The sequence below is a fragment of the Myotis brandtii genome, unplaced genomic scaffold (assembly GCF_000412655.1).
Source record: "Myotis brandtii unplaced genomic scaffold, ASM41265v1 scaffold33, whole genome shotgun sequence".
Lineage (NCBI taxonomy): Eukaryota > Metazoa > Chordata > Mammalia > Chiroptera > Vespertilionidae > Myotis > Myotis brandtii.
The window spans coordinates 2690835-2709072 of record NW_005362713.1 but is presented as its reverse complement, the minus strand read 5'-3'; the positions used below and the strand labels follow the sequence as shown (position 1 = coordinate 2709072).

At 38.6% G+C, this 18238-nt stretch overlaps 1 pseudogene; it reads right to left on the bottom strand.

Annotated features, from left to right (window-relative positions):
• Window positions 1-625: 625 nt before the first annotated feature.
• Window positions 626-18238, bottom strand: LOC106726907 (annotated as a pseudogene).

Here is an 18238-nt window from a genome sequence, read left to right as displayed (position 1 = left end):
ACCTTTGGAATAGAATGGATAGGATTAAAATCAAATGGTATAAATACAGATGTAACAGGAGAATAAATAGAGAACCTGGCTGGAGAACCTGGCTAGAGAACCTGGCTAGGCTGATCAACTGAACGCTGTCTCCGTGTCATGCCTTCTTCACCAACTCCGTCCACACCTTTGGGAACCCCTGGACCTGCTGGGGCAGGACCCCAACAAAGACCTACGCATTTTTCTTTACCACCCTCTCCCCTCTCATAGCCACCCTCAGTTCTTTCCCTCTACAACCCTTTATCCCATCACCTTGTAATTTAAACTTTGTTGTCATTTTGAATTTGCTTGTCCAGGTGGGGAAGAAGGGAAGAGGAAGGTACAAGGAAGAACAAAGTTGTGCTGGGCAAGATATCAATGGCTTTCAGTTTGCTCTGGGCAGTATTTTCATTCCTCTTAATGTGTGTATGGCTATTCATTATTAAAGTTATAAACCTCTTATATTCTTCAGTTTTACATTTGACCTGCTAAGACTTCCACAAATAAAATATTTTAATGCAAGAAAATATTCCTCTCCCTCAATTAAAAAAAAATTTTTTTTTTCACAATACCGTAAGGAGACCAAGCAAGACTCCACTTAAAATATCTAAGCATGATCTTGAGTGCCTTTGTCTAGCTCCTCCATGTTCAGGTTGGTTCTGATGGAATAGAATTCACCACTGGCTCCAAGATCTTCTGTCAGGCTCTTGTCACATGGATCCTGTAGGACATGCAGAGACCCAGCTTACCTTTCTCAGCTTTTTCCTTGAACTGCTAGGAAATCCATCATCGTCTGGTCAAACTTGTTGTTATGCAAGAGAGCACTCTGGCCCACCTAGAGTGGCTCTGATAGTTGAGCATCATCCCATGCATTCAAAAGTTGCCAGTTCGATTCCCAGTCAGGACACATAACTGGGTTGTGAGTTTGATCTCTAGTTGAGGAGCAACCGATCAGTTTCTCCCTCAAATCGATGTTTCTCTCTCTCTCCCTCCCTCCCTCCCTCCCTCCCTCCAAGTATGTCCTCAAGTGAGGATTAAAAAGAGAGAGAGAGAGAGAGAAAAAAAAAAAACTCTGCCCCCCTGGTACAGAACAAGGACAGCTCAATGGAGTCCTCTGTTAAAGACTTCAGATAGGAGTGGTTTCCACAGGGGATGAGTTGCTCCAGACCAACTGTGTTAGACAGGGCCAGGGACAGCAAGACTGTCTGCCCCCAGGCTACACTAATCTCACTCCAGAACATGGGGAGAGTTGGGAGGCAGTTCAATCTGAAGTTATTAATGATGGCAAAGGGTCATCATCATGGTGGCTCTCAAATATTGACTTGAAGGTGCTGGTTTTCTCCAGCCAGGTAGCAGAGTCTGGGTGTACCACAGCCAGTTCTCCACACTCCTCAGATCATCATGCAGTTCCAATTGTTGCCACTGCAGTTTACTATAGTCCCCATGGTACTGCCTTTCCTGCTAGTCCAGAGTCTTAGTCTCTACCTGGGCTGCCTCCAGAGTCATAGCTGCTCTATCTTGGTTGTCCACCTTCTCCAGCTCCTGGACCAGCCTCGCTTCCTCCAAACCCACATCCTTCAGCTTCTTCTCAGTGTCTCCCTCTCGTCCTCACTTATTCTCTCCCTAGTCTCCAAACCTGGTTCTCTTTTGTCTTTAGCTCATGAAACTTATTTTAGCATTTCTTGGCAGTCCTGGTCTGTTAGAAACAAGTTCTTCACTTTTAAAAATCTTTGTTTTGCCTTTATTTTTGAAGGCTATTCCTGCTGGATATAGAATTCTAGGTTGACAAGTTGTTTTTTCCTTTTATCACCTTTATGGATACCATTCCATTGTCTCTAATTCTCTATTTTTTCAGGTGAAAAGTTTACCATAATTCCAATTGTTATTTCCATGACTTAATGTGTTCTTCTCTTGCTTGTAAGATTTGCTCTTTAGTTTTGAGCAGTTTGATTAGGATTTGCCTAATCTGGAATTTTTTATTTCTTGGTTTGTTTTTATTTCATTTTGCATTTAATCTGCTTGGGGTTTGTTGAACTTCTTAAATTTGTGAGTTTATGTCTTTCATCAATTTTAGAATTTCTTAACTATCGTCTCCTCAAGCATGTCTTCAGCCACATTCTCTCCTCTCTTTCTAAAACTCCAAATACACAGATGTTATACTATGTATTATTATCCCATAGATCTTGGAGCATCAGCTAGTGCCAAAAGGTAAGAAAGTACATCTCATTCTCTCTCTCTCTCTCTCTCTCTCTCTCTCTCTCTCTTTCACACACACACACACACACACACACGCTGATGGGGATATGCCAAAGAAACAAAGGAACCAAATGAAAGAGCTCAAAATGGCCAACTATGAATAATTTCACAAACAAAATAAATTAGTAATTGTATTATAACCCCAAATATAAAGTAAATATCCATGAGTCAATACTGTTATAAACAATAATTGAATAAATAAATACACACAGGAGAAGAGACAAACCTCCTTCACAGAATTCCAAATAATTTATGTAGATACTCCACCTTCGAGGAGGGAGAGCATAACTACTCACAGTGACTTCCTTCCAAAGAGTACATATGGAATGTAAAGAAAGAATGAAAGAGAAACTTTACAGTTAAGGAACTTGACAAACACTACCTTGACCAGGTGATCAAGGTCAACATCAACACTGATAAGTCATGTTGACAATCTACCCTTAATATAATGTACTGAAATGGCACTTAATTCTGTGGTCCTCCTCTGAAAAACCAAAACCCCAGTCGAATCATGAAAAAAATACCAATAAGGGACATTCTATAAAATGCCTGAACAATACTCCTCAAAACTGTCAAAGTCATCAAAAACAAGGGAAGTATGAGAAACTCATAGCCAAGAAGAGCTTATGGACACATGACATTAAATGTAGTGTGGAACCCTGGTTGGGATCCTGAAACAGAAAAAGGACATTAGGTAACAACAAAGGATAGTGCATAAAGTATGAACTTCCGTGAAAAATAATGTATCAATATATCCCACACCCAGGATATACTAGTGTGGGGTATATGGGAACTCTCTGTACTATTGAAACCAGACAACCAAAGGGTCCGGGCTGCCTATCACTACTTGAGCTAATTAAGCAGAGACAGGGTTGAATTATATATGAGCGTTTATTCCAATAATGCAGGCAGTATGGGAGAGCAGCAGGTCATCTATGAAAATCTGCTCTGTACCTGCCCATAAACCAGCTGTTTATATTGGGTAGGACAAAGATTACATGGGGAAGTAGGTAAAAGGAGTAAGAATGGGTATAATAGCTCAGATTACAGGCAATGAGGGAAGGACTCCATTGTTTGGGCAATAAGGTTGTTCATCTTTCCATGACTGTGGACCACATTTCAAGGTTGACTCTAACCCAGGGGCATACAGCTCCCAGCCAGATTAGAATGTGCTTTCTTTAATCAGAACAAAACAATCATGGTTAACAGAGTATGATTAATACTTACTATTATAGGTAGTTCCCAATATCTTATTTCTGTCCCTAAAACTATCTTTGCCAATTTCCTTTAAAAAGAAATAAGAAAACAACTGGGAGTCTTCCATAACTGAAAGCCTCCAGTGCCTCTGGTAGGTTTCTCAGCTCTCCTGCTCACTCCACCCTTCCTCAACCCGTCCTGTGAGGGTGGCTGCTGTGCGTTTGGGGGAAGTTCCATGTATCTCAGGTAGGATCTCTGTCAGCTCAACTTCCCTGGCCCTTACTCTACTCAACCACACCCGGGGGCATTCAGTAACCTATGCATAAGAGCTGGGGGCTGACTGCAGACTTGCCCTTTAATGGAAAGGGAAGAGGCGGGGCAGCTATTCAGGATTTTAGCCAGCCCAAGTATGGCCATTACAAGTCCGTTGAATGTTTGGCAAGTTTCTTCTTTCCCCATCTATAGCTGATGCCTCTTCCATGGGCTGTTCTATCCCACAGTAGCCATCAGTTTCTTCTCTAAGAGCATTTCATTACTTTCTGCAGTTTAGTTTATTTAGGTTTTCTTGTGTCCTCAGCTCTTTGAGGGTTTTTTTAAAATGACTCTTATTTGGCTTCTGTTGGATTGCAGGGTGAGAATGGCACTATCTTATAACTTTGTACATCTGAAAAAGCAGAATTCTTCCCCAGACTTTTGATGGTTCAATCCCCCAGTACATTAAGGTCTCTACTCAAATATCATCTCTTCAAAGATGCATTCCCTGATCACACCATCTAAAACGTCTCCTTTCTGTGCGTTCCATATATCCACGCCTCTGGTTCTATTTTGTCCGTCAGTTTATTTTGTTCATTGCATTCTACATGTAAGTGAGATCATGTGGTATTTTTCTTTTTCTGACTAGTTTATTTCACATAGCATACATAATCTCCAGGTCCATACATGCTGTTGCAAAAGTTGTGTTTCAGCTCCAGACCCCGAAAAGCAGCAAGGCCAAGCAGGGACACCAGGCCACAGCTGACATCAGGACCAGCAGTGATGACTAATGACCCCCTGCCCTGGCACTGGCCAATCAGTGGAGACTACAACCCTGAAAGGACACACCTGGAAAGCTGATTAAGATTCTATTGAGATCCTCCCCTGGGACCTCCCCTAAAATTCCCAGCCTCAAAAATCCTTAGGATGGAGGACCCAGTGCAGATCTCTCTGGGGCACGCCCTCTCCTTTGCCCACCCCCTGCTTTCCCCAGTGCAAGCGCTCTCTCTCAAGCATGCCCAAGTCCTTGCTCCTCTCCTTCGCCCCCGTTACTTATACCCTTGATTTCTTTCTCCCATGTTCCAAGGGCCCTTTTTTGCCTCTGTAACTAGTTTCCTGAGTCCACACAGCCCAGCTGGCTCACTTCTTCCATGTCTCACTTCTTTTACCTCTGCAATTTTCTAAATAAGCTTTTGCTGGTTTTTGAAAAAAATAAAAGTAAAAAGTCTCCTTTTTTTAGGAGGACCTAAACTACAATCTTTCCAAATAACAGGAGTAGTATACATGAATGATACTATTTCTGTCAAATTTACATCACAAGTATAGCATATAAGTGTTCTAGGCCAGTGGTCGGCAAACTGTGGCTTGCGAGCCACATGCGGCTCTTTGGCCCCTTGAGTGTGGCTCTTCCTAAACCGTAGGAGTACCCTAATTAAGTTAATAACAATGTACCTACCTATATAGTTTAAGTTTAAAAAATTTGGCTCGCAAAAGAAATTTCAATCGTTGTACTGTTGATATTTGGCTCTGTTGACTAATGAGTTTGCCAACCACTGTTCTAGGCAGAAAAGTACCTAGAGGGGAAAAATACTTGCAAAATATATCTGAAGATTATCTAGAGTCCAGAATATATAAAGAACTCCTACAACTCAACAACAAAAAGACAAATAACCCAATTTAAAAATGGACAAAGCAGTTAACATTTCTCCAAAAGAGATATTCAAATGGCCAACAAGAAAGATGCTCAATGTCATTAGTTATTAGGGAAATGTGAATGAAAACCACTATGAGATACCAGTTTACACCTATTAGAATGGCCATAATAATAAATTTTTAAAGGAAAATAACAAGGGGTGGCACAGATCTGGAGAAACTGAAGCTCTTGAACTTTGCTGGTAGAAATGTAAAATGGAGCAGCTGCTGTGGAAAACAGTTTAACAGTTCCTGAATAAGTTAAACATAGAATTACCACAGCAATTTCACTCCTAGGTATATACCCAAAAGAACTGAAAACAAGATTCTCTGGAGCATTTGAGATCTTTTCCCCTGATATATGTCATCAGTTTGACTCAAACTCTTATAAAAAAAATTTTAAAAAGAATTGAGCCCTGCTGGTAGCTCAATGGTTCAGCATCAACCCATGAACCAAGAGGTCACAGTTCAATTCCCAGTCAGGGCACATGCCGGGGTTGCAGGCTTGATCCCCAGTAGAGGGTGTACAGGAGGCAGCCGATCAATCATTCTCTCTTATTACTGACGTTCTATCTCTTTCCCTCTCCCTTCCTCTCTAAAATCAATAAAAATACCCTTAAAAGAATTGAAACAAGTGTTCAAACAAAAACTTGTACAAAAATGTTCACAGCAGCACTATTCACAATAGCTGAAAAGTAGAAATAACCAAAAGTCCATCAACTGGTGACTGAATAAACAAAATGGACTGTGATCTGCACAATGGAAATCCACATTATGCAAAGGGAAAATATCTGACTCAAAGGCCACATACTGTATGATTCCATTTAGAGAAAATATCCAGAGAAGGCAAATCCACAGAGACAGAACGCAGCGCAGCGGCTGCCGGGGTGGGAAAAGAAGGAATAGGAAATGGCTGCTTCTTTGATATGGGCTTTCTTTTTGGAGTGATGATCAAGTTCTGGCACTAGATAGTGGTGATGGTGGTGCAACACTGTAAATGTATTTAATGATACTGAATTATAAACTTTAAAATGGTTAATAAGTTTTATATGTATTTCACCACAATAAAAAATGAGTAGACAAATAAAAGCTTAAACACAAAAAAAATCTAGAACTAGGTTCTGAGAAAAGCTCGAAGGTTAAATACACATACTTAATTTCATTTCCTCTCAAAACTGTGCTAAAATGCCAAGAAGGTATTTTTAAGGCAAAAACAAAACTTTAAAGGCTGGAAAGCAGACGGTAACTAAGAGAAGATCAAAGTAAGCTGAATCCTAAACCCACAGGGTTAGAAAGCCAAAACCAACCTGGCTTAGTCCACAGAACTCTCAAAAGGCTCAGAAACTGGTAACAGCACCTCCAGAAACAGGGGGAGGAGACCACTAAAGCTCTCTGGGAAATGGCTTAGTATCTCAGTGTCTCCCATTCCACTTGGTTTTATGTCTCTGTCAACACAGCAAGAGGACTATTCTATGAAGCAGATTTCTGAACAGAGGGACACAAAGCACATTATGGGGAGAAGGACTTAATGAAACCAGGAGGATTAACTAAATATATATAAATATATATATTTCCCTCACTTAGCTCCCAGAGAACCATCTTTCACACACCAGGCAGGAGATTAAGACTTCTCTTCTCAGAAAGGGAAAAAGAAATGAGAAGCAGATATCAAGGGCTCCCTAATAAATGGCAAACTCAGGTCACCCCACAGTGAACCCATAGATGTGCTCAGAGCTTCCAATCAACTTTTAGGACCACACCTAAAAAATTGGAGGTCTAGTCAAGATAATTCAACAGAGGCAAAACCCGAGATGAGAAAAATCAAGGAAATAATTTAGAAAAACGTCCCAGAATTAAACAAAGTAAGTTTACTATTTGAAAACCCAGAATGCACAGTATAATGAATTTTAAAAGCACATCTATACTAAAGCATATATTTTTGAAATTTTAAAACAGTGGAAACCAGGAGAAGATCCTACAAGCTTCCAGACATGGAGAAATAGGTAGCAAGAGATGAAAAATCATGATTTTGAACTTTGATCAGTCACAGTGTAAGCTAGACGACAATGGAACAAAATCAAAATTCTGAAGGGAAACGATCCCCAATCTGAATTATACATTGACAGGCCAAACTATTAATCAAGCTTAAGAAGAAAATACAGGCATTTTCAGAAATGCAAGGTATCAAATAATTTGCCTCCCATTCACCCCTACTTCAGCAAAATGTGGGAGTAAACCAAGAAGAGGAAGACTCAGGACACAGAGAAGAGAAAGAGAATCCTGATCCTGAGAGCGGCACTGGGAGGCCACAGACAGGACGGGACGGGGCACTTTGCTTCGGAGGGGCTTCTTCAGCAGAATGACCCTGACAGTGAATGAGGTGAGAGAAAACAGGAAGTGTGGGCAACGGGCAGAAAATCCTGGATTCAGTTAGTGGTAAGGACACCGAAAACATGTAAACAATGTCCTAAACTGAAAACTCAGTAACATCAATTCACATATGTTACTTGAAAAATCACAGGAAAACAGCTAAGAATTAAGAATGGTAACCTCTGAGAAGGGGAAATAAGGTGAGGACAGAGAATTACTGTTTGTCTGAACAATCCCTGACAAACTGCTTAACTCGTTAAACTGTAACTCTGAAAAAATGAAAATAAAAATGTGGAAGACAGAGACATAAGGTACCTAAGGATTTCCCAAAGAAATAAAACCTACCTTGGCAACTAAGTCTGACCTCTGTGAACCTAGAAGACTAACAAACAAACTTGTCCTGCAAAGCAAAAAGATAACAAGAAACCAATAAATTTGGCCGGACGGGCGGGGGGAGCAAAACAGAAGTGACATTACTCTTCTGCTATCATAATTCTTGCCAAAAGCATGACCCCAATAGCAGAAATCCATGGATTTCTGTGCTTCAGCTCCTAGTCTGTCAAGTGGGTATAACAGTCTCTCTGTCATAGAGTTATTGTGAGACTTAATCAGAAATGAACATAAAGCACTTATAGTAATGCTAGATACAAATATTATTAACAGTTAATACTTTACTTCTATAAATAACTAAAATTATTTTTATATCAAATCATTCAATTCAATTGTCACAATTATACTAAAGAACTCACTGGAATGCTTACTTTGTCTACTCAAACCTAAGGCCTCTAACCCTTTCACATATGTCTCTTAAAAAAGGGATAGGAAGAGAAACTCTCTGATTATCCATGAGAAACAGAAATAACAATTAATAAAAGTTGTCTATAAAGATGTTTATCGTACTGAAAAACTGACAGTCCCTGAAAAACTACTCAGGCCATCCTCCTTTCTCTAACAGTTTTTTCTTGATTATGACCAATCAACTAACTAAGCAAGTCAGCAATTAGAATTGAAAACTTTGTACCAACTATACATTAACTCAGGAATGTTAAGACAAGTATTTGACCATTTCTAAATAGGTCAAGTCTCAAACTTATTCACAGACTGTGTTCTCCAAGTTCAGTTATACTTCATTATAAAACTTGAGATAACAAAATTATGAAATAAAGTTGAAATTCTGGACAATATTCAAAGGCCAACTTAATTCATAAGTACCCAAGAACCATGGAGAAAGAAAGGAATAAATATAATCATATTAGGAAACTTTCAACCACTTCTTTTGTGCTCTCATTCTATATAATAAAAGCCTAATATGCAAATCGACTGGATGGCGGAACAACAGGCAGAATGACTGGTCGCTATGATGTGCACTGACCACCAGGGGGCAGATGCTCAATGCAGGAGCTGCCCCGGCCCGTAGGCCCCAGGCTGGCCAAGGCAGGTGCCAGCAGGGGCCCCTCCAATCACCCCACCAGTCACCCCACAGATCAGCCCTGATCTCCGGCCAGGCCTAGGGACCATACCCATGCATGAATTTCATGCACTGGGCCTCTAATCCTATATAATAAAACCCTAATAGGCAAATCGACTGAACGGGGGAACAACCAGTCGCTATGACGCCACTGACCACCAGGGAGCAGATGCTCAACACAGGAGCTGCCCCCTGGTGGTCAGTGCACTCCCACAGGGGGAGCACTGCCCAGCCTCTGCAGCAGCGCTAAGTGGGGGATGTCCTGGACTGTGAGAGGGCACAGGCCAAGCTGAGAGACCTACCCCCCGACCCGACAGTGCACAAATGTCATGCACCAGGCCTCTAGTATCTAATAAAATAATAGCTAGTTGAGATTAAGAATTGTGTCATTCTTTGTTTTTTACCTTTGTACTTTTGTAAACATCAACAGCACATAACAGAGTACCTGTCTTCTATCAAGAGCTAAAAATATTTAATGAATGAATAACTAGAACTAAGAGTACTATTTCTATGGAGAAATGCACTATAATTCCCAATTAAAAGAACAATTGCAGGAACTCAGGCAATAGGATCAGAGTTTAAACACCAAGAGCAATAAAGCATGGGCAGATTCTACCTTCATCTACAAATCAATCACTCCTACCAGAAACCACATTCTGGTCATAGATCACCATACTGTTTCTAAGTATGTGTAAATCACTAAGTTGGATTTTCATAATATAAAACTTGACTTCCAAAATTTCCCTGGTTTCTTTCCCTTTACCAATAGCTTAAAATAAAATAGCAGCCACAACATTTTATCTGGGAATATATTTTCCTCAGTTCTACTGAGATATAATTGACATAGAACATTGTTATTAGTCTAAGTTGTACAATATAATTATTTGATATCTGTACCAGGTATATATTGCAAAATGGTTATCACACTAAGTTTAGTTAATATCCATCATCTCACATAGTTACAGTATTTTTTTCCTGTGACGAGAACTTTTTTTAATATGAACTTTTAAAATCTACTTTCATCAATTTTCAACATATAATATTGTTAACTATAGTCACCATGCTGTACATTACATCCCCAGAAGTTATTTATCTCATAACTGAAATTTGTACCTTTGACCACCTTTACCCATTTCCCACAGCCCCTACAACCCCTGCCTCTGGTAACCACCAATCTGTTCTGCTTCTATGCTCTCGGTTTTGTGAGACCTTATAGCATCTGTCTTTCTCTGTCTGACTTATTTCATATCTCGTCACAAATGGCAGGATTTCCTTCTTTTTTAAGGCTGAATAATATTTCAGTCTGTGTGTACATGTGTGCGTGCGCACACATATGCTTACATATCTCACATTTTCATTATCTAGTCATCCATCAGTGAACACTTAGGTTGCTTCCATGGCTTGGCTATTGTAAATAATGCTGCAATGAACATGGGGATGCAAGTAATCTCTTTGAGATAGTAATTTCATTTACTTCAGATATATACCCAAAAGTGAAACTGCTGGATCATATGGTAGTTCTAATATTTTGAGGTAGATTTTTCATTTGCAATTTCTGTATTACTCGTTGGTACAAACAGTTATCAAATGCTAACTTAATATTATGGCCAAAAACCTTTTTTTAAAATCAATATTCAGATAAAAATCCAATATTTCTCTAGCTCAAATGCAATTATACATTCACATTCCAAAAGTGAAGAGGTAAAAGTATCTAACACATCATAAATAAATTTAGGCCCCAAAATAATTGTAAAAACAACTGAAAATTATAGAATTCAGTAAACAACATATTCAATGTCCACAATGACACTGACTTTCATACTCTGAAAAGAGAAACTCACCTTAAAAAGAACTCCTATCCTAGCTGGTTTGGCTCAGTGGATAGAGTGTTGGCCTGTGGACTGAACTCCTTTACTCAAAACAACTGACTCTCTATACCAGTGATGGCGAACCTTTTGAGCTCAGCATTTTGAAAAACCCTAACTTAACTCTGGTGCCGTGTCACATATAGAAATTTTTTTATATTTGCAACCATAGTAAAACAAAGATTTATATTTTTGATATTTATTTTATATATTTAAATGCCATTTAACGGAGAAAAATTAACCAAAAAAATGAGTTCGCATGTCACCTCTGACACGCGTGTCATAGGTTCGCCATCACTGCTATACTACAGCCTTAAAAAAATGAAGGTTAATTTATCCTATAGAGCCAGCACTCATCTAGGCTTTATGGAATGACTGACAATCATATATCTTATTCCAAATACTAAATTCATATGGATTGTCACCTTAAATGAGGTAAGGTGTGAAAGGCACTTAAGCTCCAATCCAGTATTAGAAATTACTCCATAAGTAGTATTTCTCTTGAGTATTTTTTCTGCTTTGAAGTTCTATACCCCAAAGAAACCAATTCTTTACGATTTCATTTTATATAAACTTAAGAAGCCTGTATAAATATTTGTGTGAGTGAATGTAGGAGGCAGAATGAGGATGACGACTTGTGAGCAACAGAAGAGCCATGGGTAGTCTCAGCAGCAGAAGATAAAGCATCTCCAAAGCACCTATTACGTTAACAGAGTATCTTCTACACAAAATTTTTAAGTGAGTTCTTTATGGGATATTTTGAAAATTATTTTTACATCCAAGAAAACATAATCATAATTAATTAAACCTATTTTTAATTTTGATTCAAGAATGTTTTCCATAGAAATAACTATGCTCAATTTCTCTGCACTACTGAACTATGTAATAAAATATGAAACTCACTAAGGAAAAGCTGAGCCAGAATCTTTTTTTTTTTAATTCTGAGGTAGTTTATTTAGTCATTTTTTTATAATTTTTTTTATTGCTTAAAGTATTACAAAGGGTATTACATATGTGTCCTTTTTTTCCCCTGCCCTTGACAATCCCCTGGCCTCCCCTACCCCGCAGTGTCTTATGTCCATTGGTTATGCTTATATGCATGCATACAAGTCCTTCGGTTGATCTCTTACTCCCCTCCCTTCTGCCCCCCAACCCTCTCTGGCCTTCCCGCTGCAGTTTGACAATCAGTTTGAGGCAGCTCTGCCTCTGTATCTATTATTGTTCAAAAGTTTGTAATGGTCTTTATTATCCATGTATGAGTGAGATCATGTGGTATTTTTCCTTCATTGACTGGCTTATTTCACTTAGCATAATGCTTTCCAGTTCCATCCATGCTGTTGCAAATGGTAAGAGTTCCTTCTTTTTTACAGCAGCATAGTATTCCATCGTGTAGATGTACCACAGTTTTCTAATCCATTCATCTACTGATGGGCACTTAGGCTGTTTCCAGATCTTAGCTATGGTGAATTGTGCTGTGAGCCAGAATCTTAATATCTCTTTTAGAGACTTATCTTGATGTGAAAGTAAACATCATTCACTGGCATATTCCAAACATTCAGGAGAAGTGGATGGGTGGAGGAATAAGAGCATAAAAATTTGACACTATTTCTATGGTGTAGGTTTATGTCTTAATGTTTCCATTCTGAAAAGCAAATGAAATAAACTGAGACCTCCATATGGCTTGACAAAAGGGCTGTCTTGAGTACTACTATTCTCTGGTTAACATGTTAGTGAACTTTTCTCTCATTTCTTCCAAGTATCTTAGCATTAAAAACTACATAGCATGATGAAGCTGCTTTGAAAAAACAGTTTGGCAGTTCCTCAAAACATTAAACATAAAGTTACCATATAACCCAGTAATTCCACCCCAGTTATATACCAATGAGAAGTAAAAATATATGTCCACACAAAAACCTATACACAGATGATCAGAGTAGTATCATTAATAACAGCCAAAAAGTGGAAACCCAAACGTCCATCAATTGATGAATGGATAAACAAAATGTGGTATGCCCTCACAATGAAATATTATTCAGCCATATACATCACAACATAAACTTGGAAAACACACCAAGTGAAAGAAACCAGATACACAAAACAATATGTTGTATGATCCCATTTATATGAAATACTGAGGATAGGCAAATCCATAGAGAAATAAGCAGATAGTGGCTTCCAAAGGATAGGGGAAGGAGGATATAGGAAGTAGCTACTTAATGAATATGAGGTTTACTTTGGAGGTGAAGAAATGTTCTGGAACTAGATAATGGTGATCATTGCACAACATTGTGAATACACTAAATACCACAGAAACTTATGTTATCTGAGGTATAGCTTACTCAACATAACAAAAAAATAGATGTTAACACCTTATCAGAGGAAGTTAACTTGCAAGATAAATGCTGAGTATTTTGGTACCCCTTTAATAACCTTACTGATAATTTGAGAAGGTCAATATAAACATTTAAAAAATTAAACCTTTTCTATAATGCCCAATGCCATCCTTAAGATTTCTATTTGTTAGGAATTATGAAACTCTTAGCACCAACTTTTCAATGCAGGGTAGGAATAAATTTTACATAATATCTAAATAATTCAAGTGAGATTTAAAATGGGAAGGATATCTTATTAAATTTGGTCTATACCCGTGGTCGGCAAACTGAGGCTCTCGAGCCACATGCGGCTCTTTGGCCCCTTGAGTGTGGCTCTTCCTAAGCCTTAGGAGTACCCTAATTAAGTTAATAACAATGTACCTACCTATATAGTTTAAGTTTAAAAAATTTGGCTCTCAAAAGAAATTTCAATCGTTGTACTGTTGATATTTGGCTCTGTTGACTAATGAGTTTGCCAACCACTGGATACCATATCTTGAATTTTAGTATAGGACAGGAACATACTTATTCCTAATGAACAAGATCAGCAAAAGATTTTTTAAAAAAACTTTTAGGTAGCAAAATTTATGTGGTCTGCTTTAGTACTCATGAACCTCTCTGACATTCATTTTTTAAATTTTTGATATTCAATAGAGAAAGGCAACATAAAAACAAAAGCTATGCCAAATGCAATAACAGCTCATTAATTTATTTTGCTTCAATTACAGTAGAAAATACAATTTCTGCTGAATCTGATTCTAGGCAAGGTCAAATTCAGTCACCTACATAATATGCCCAAAGTTCATTCACAATCTTCCTAACTGCTCTTAATGGGGTTTTGCGTAGAGTAGGCTCCCGATATACATGAATTATGTAAATTATCACATTAAATAATAGTTTCAACTTAAATAATTATATCCACTATGGACCTATGCAAACCAGACAATGAATTAAATGCTTTACACATATTAGTACTCGTTTCAGGCTCCCGATACTTTACACGGGTTAAATAACTTGCCTAAGGTCATAACATTAGTACATTGCAAACCCAGGATTTAAAACATGGTCTGTCAGACAGACAATCATTTTTGCTAAAACATTCCAAGTGTGGGCTACAAAAGGACATATTTTCAGTTTAATTGCCAAACATTCATATTCTCTCTTGAACACAGTTTCTAAATATTTAGGGAATGAGGGAAAAAAAGTACTGGAAAAGAACATTACTGAGGAATGAAGTGAGGTGTCTGGGGAAACAGGCAATGTGCCTACTACTTGCCACATGTGGCACTGGCTGTTTTATTTTTAAATTTTTATTGACTGATTTGAGAGAGAGAAACACCAATTTGTTGGTCCACTTATTTATGCATTCATTGGTTGCTTCTTGTATGTGCCCTGACTGGGGATGGATCCCACAACCATGGCTTAATTGGGGGACCACACGACACACTAACCAACTGAGCACCTGGCCAGGGATGCACTGGCTATGTTAAATGCATACACACTTAATTGTTCAATCCTGGGAGGTAAATATTGGTGCCTCCTTTTTTACATAAGAAGCAACTGAAGTTTAGAAGGTTCAAGAAGATTAAAGGCACAAAGTTAGGATTAGAAATCAAATTCAGTCCATCAATAAATATTTACTAAGCATTTACTATGTATCAGGGCTATAAGAGGCATGTAGAATAGAATATTAGAGATGCCCCTCATACAGCTGAAACCAAACCCATTTTCTTTTTGCTTAGGGAGTAAGTCACTGTAAAATTAAAAAATCTCCAGACTTTATTATTTTTTAAGTTTTATTTTTTGTTAATCCTCACCTGAGGATATTTTTCCATTGATTTTTAGAGAGAGTGGCAGGGGGAGGGAGGGACAGAGAGAGAGAAACATCAATGTGAGACAGACACATTGATTGGTTGCCTCCCATATGCATCCCAACCAGGGCCGGGGATCAAGCCTGCAAGGGAGGTACATGCCCTTGATCGGAATCAAACCCAGGACCTTTCAGTCTGCAGGCCAATGCTCTAACCACTGAGAAACCCACTATTGCTCCAGACTTTGTTTTAAATGATTATTCATGCTTTGGCTATATATGCTAAGTACTGTCCATAAACCCCAAAAGCTGATTGCCATGAAAACTAAATAAACCTCCAGTAGTAAATGTGAAAATATAAGCATTTCTGTCCATCATGCATGATTTTGAACATATTGCTAGGTAGAGAAGACCACTTTGGAAAGTATATCTCACATGTTCTCGAGAATGATTTAAACCATTAAGCATTCTATGAAGCTTTTGAAGGTCTGTCAGATTTTAAATGACAACAGTAAAATTTCAAAAAGAACAGGAGAAGTCAGCACCAAGGCTAGTTTAGCATTAATAATAAGTGATCTAATAAATAGGTCTGTGTTTGCCCAGTCAGGTTTTGCTTATTATGTCAGTTGGAAAGCCAGAAGGAAACTGGTTTTAACTCCCATAGAACCTGTATCAGGACAACATCACTTTATCAGCAATGTAGCTGATATCAGCATAACACTGAAACTGTTCAAATTTAAAACTGATCTTTCTTAAAACTATTTTAATAATTCATTCACAGAACAGAATTGAGACAACCTCCTTAGGGAAAAAAAACACACAAAAAGGTAATAAACATTTATTGAGAGCTTTTTATGTGCCAGACACATGGCTTTTCCCCACATAATTCTTATAGTTACCCTGCAAGATATTAACCTTGTCTTTTAGAAGAAAAAACTGAAGTTTTGAGAAATGAAGTAACTTTTTTCTAAGGTCACACACCTAATAGGCCGAGCCAAGGTTCAAACTCAACTATTATAATGTTCCATAGCTGTCAATTTCTTACCTTTTAAAGTAACTTATTTTTTTTAATTATGACAATATGAGAGCAGAGAAAGCAAAGTAAAATAGTGATTTGGATTATAAACTGTTTTTAGTACTGCATAAGTACTATAGAGTGATATTGACCTTGTAAAAATTCCTGAGGTCATTGTGAAGAATATAAAATGCCTTGAGGTCAAAATATCAGGCTTTCCAGTAGAAAAAGTAACAAATAAGTAAATATAACATTTAATATTATCAACAGAAAACCAGGTTAAAAAAAATTGTAAACCAGTTTTATTCTAAACAGCAGTTTTGAAAAGACTGCAGATCACCAGTGTAGGCTGGCCCAAACCAACATCTCCTGGAGCGAAGGCGTTTCCACAGTCAGATAAGTTTGGGAAATGCTGGTTTTAACACTAAACCAGTTTCATTATTGGTTACAAGCAGTACCAAGTCCTCGGGACCCTGTCTATCTGGGTTTGAATCCTGGTCCTTGCACCCACTAGCCTAGCCATGTCACTGTAGCAGGCTGTTTGACCACTCTGACAACTGTAGAAGATAGCGTTGTACAGATTAGAAATATTAACACCTGTGGGTCTGTTAGAACAGGGCCTTAAAAAGAGAAGTGCTCAATAAATGCTAAATTATATACTAACATCATTTCCCTGAGTCTTTATTAAGCTGATGAAAGTTGATGGTCCTACTGAATCGCCAAGGTGGATAGACATTCAGTTTCCCAAACTTACAGATGGAACCGACTTTTTCAGATCATCCTGGCTAATATCTTTTTTTTTAATGCTCTTGGGAAATAATAAAGAATTCCATTACTAAAATAAAATCTGTTTCTAAAGAAACAAGGTTAGTGCTTCTGCCCAGGAAGCTTCATGCCCCTTCCCTCAGACCTCCTATTTGGCTGTTCCTGAGTTGTACCCTAACCGGAAATATCTCTTTGCAGATTCCAGCACCTGGATTTGTTGTAGGCAGTTAGACAGACAAGAGCAGAGAAAGGAGGATGGGTCAGGCACAAGTCACCAGGGTGGAAAGCCCCAGGTGCCTAACAATGGACAATCAACTGTAGTGTGGGACCTCACCCCCAGGGTGACCTTTCCTCCCCTAGCAAATAGCAGGTCAAGAGGTTTGGATGCCCTGAACTTTCCTCACTAGAGATAACATCTAGGCCAGTGATGGCGAACCTGACACTCGAACTCATTTTTTTGGTTGATTTTTCTTTGTTAAATGGCATTTAAATATATAAAATAAATATCAAAAATATAAGTCTTTGTTTTACTATGGTTGCAAATATAAAAAAATTTCTATATGTGACACAGCAACAGAGTTAAGTTAGGGTTTTTCAAAATGCTGACAGGCCCCATCACTGATCTAGGCCTCAGTTGTATGTCAACTCCAGACCCAGATAAACAACAAAACCAGCCTCAGGACCAGCTGCATGGAATAAATGACCCCCTGCCCCGGTGATGGCCAATCAGTGGAGAGCACCACTCTGAATGGACACACCTGGAAAGCTACTGAATATTCTATTGAGATCTTCCCCCTGGGACCTCCCCTAAAACCTCCACCCTTAAAACCCTTAGGGACAGAGGGCCCAGTGCCTCTCCCTCCAGGGCGTGCGCGGCCTTTCCCTTTCTCCTCTCCACCCCAAAGCGAGTTACCTTTAGATTCCTCACTCCCACGCACCAAGGGCCCTTCCTTTACCTCTATAACTTATTTCCTAAGCCCATTTCTAACACAAATTACTTTTTCTACCTCTGTAACTTACCCAATAAATGTTCCCTTACAGTTTGGGTCTTGCTCTTAATTCTTTCTGAGCCAGAACCGAAGTACCGAGGTTGCTGAACAGATTCAGCGCCTGGAACCTGTACATGGTAGTGGGAAGGAACATCATTTTATTTGCCAT